Source organism: Porites lutea, chromosome 3 (genome assembly GCF_958299795.1).
Source record: "Porites lutea chromosome 3, jaPorLute2.1, whole genome shotgun sequence".
NCBI lineage: Eukaryota > Metazoa > Cnidaria > Anthozoa > Scleractinia > Poritidae > Porites > Porites lutea.
In genome coordinates, this window is record NC_133203.1 from 37,108,175 (window position 1) to 37,110,300 (window position 2,126).

At 41.2% G+C, this 2,126-nt stretch overlaps 1 pseudogene; it reads left to right on the plus strand.

The window, feature by feature from the left end:
- Nucleotides 1-500: 500 nt before the first annotated feature.
- LOC140930071 (uncharacterized) lies at nt 501-1,389 on the plus strand (annotated as a pseudogene).
- Nucleotides 1,390-2,126: the final 737 nt, after the last annotated feature.

Below are 2,126 nucleotides of genomic sequence, written 5' to 3' on the forward strand. Positions count from 1 at the left end.
TTTGCCCACGGGAAAAGACTTTTTTGTGTGTAACCGCTTTTCCCAGACCGAAACTGCCCTAGGGTTATTTTCATGGATACATCAAAGAGAACAAAAGAACTTCCCATGACAGTTCCTGAACTGAAAAGTACGGTTTATCTGCTCCCTGAGGTAGCTTGGCCAATCATAAAGCAGAACGCAGCTACTACAGGAAATTGCGTGAGGCGCTCTGAGGTGACCTCTGAAGCACTTGGCTAATTTCGCGCCTACTTCTAGCACGAGGTAACATGGCAGGGTTTCGTGCATCACTGTGAGTATTTCTTTCTTTATTCATTTTCATGAGTTTGCCCTTCAGACTGCCAGTTACGAAGTTGATTAAATTATAATCTTTCTGTTTATCTGTCTATAGGAACGCTAGTCAAAATGAAGATACCTATTACAACGGATATTTATTTGCGGCACGAAATCAAATAAGGCCGCAGGGAATCAACAACACCGGTAATACCCTGTATGGTGTTAGCATGGCTCAAAATCAGCCTCCACTGCATTATCCAGCGATGTTAAATCCCTACCCGATTTACCAGAACCCTGTACCCGGTACTAGCAATCACCTTCAGTTTGAACCAGACAGGGACAGCGCTAGTCCAACTCCGAGTGAATCCTCGAACCGAAGCGACGATCGTAACAAGCGCAGTAGCTGGTCATTGACCGAAGAGAGATGCTTAATTGCGGCTTTTAAGGAGTACTATGATAGACTTAAGTCTACAAAAAGCAGTCAAGCCAAAAAAAAAATATGGGAAGATATTTTGAAGCAGTTTCAAAGTATGTGCTTTGACAATGGCGTGAAATCTGAAAAGTCATTAGCGCAGTTAAAGGAGAAGTGGCGGGCGCTCTTGGATAAATACAAAAGCGTATGTGATAACAACAATCGCACGGGAAGGGAACGGAAAACGTTCAAGCACTATGAAGACATCGACGAATTTACGGCTTCATCAGACAAAGTGAATCCAAGATTTGCCAAGGAAACGAAAGCCCACCGACAGGATTGTAGCTCTGATGATACCGACGATATTTTATCGACCGGAAATTAAGATTGCAGTAAGAAACCAGAGAAACGGCCGCCCAGCTCTGCTGGAGGAAATAGTGCGGATGCAGAGACATCTGGAAAGCTGGGCAAAAGGATGAAAAAGGACCAAAAAAGAAGAAGAAAAGGCTTAGCGGCGATGACATGGAGCTAGCAATCCTTGACATGATGAAGTCACAGCAAGAAGCCATCCAAAGATCCGAAGAGAATGACGAGAGAGTTTTTAACCTCTCCTCAAATCTCAGGCAGAAGCGCAGTGACAACACCAAGAATTTATTGTGTCTGTGTTAGGAAAACTCGGAGACATATTTGCTTCCAAAAAATAGGTTTAACTCACCGCTTTTATTCCAAAGAAAAAAGGAACTGTTTACATGATTGTTGCAAAACTGCAAAAAGAAATTTTAATTGATCTTGAATAGTATTTTGGACACTAAAATACACAGTGCTGTAAAATGGTTACAACCGCTGTTTCTTAAGTATAATAGATGTTACAGTTGTTTAGCAAACAGAATTTTTATATTTCCTGTAATTATCCCGTGTAAAATTCTACATTCTAAATTCTATTCTTCTATATATATATACATATTTATTCAATCTGCTCTTACTTTCAGGTTTGGATCAATGGGATCAGATATATGATTGCTTAAATAAATTACAAAGCAAAATATAATTATTTTGTAACCTTCTATAATTTAGGATGCAAAGAGGACAAAATCAAGGGGATATATGTCTATTGATTTGCAACGTATTGAACAAGGGCTTGTAGAACCGCAGCTGCAGCCTGGGAGGGGGGGCCGCCGTCGTCATCATCATCATCATCGCTATCATCATCATCACTATCATCTATGTCAAGTTCATCTCCTCGTAAAACACAAATGTTATGTAGCACGCAGCGGGCGATGATAGTGTCAGGTATTCTGTCACTGTCTTCGTCTAGGCGCTTAAGTAATACCCTCCACCTTCCTTTGGTCATACCAAATGCATGTTCGGATACTATTCTTGCCTTGGATACCTCTCGGTTGAAATTCCTCTGGTCGTGCGTAAGCCCACCGTTATCCTTAAA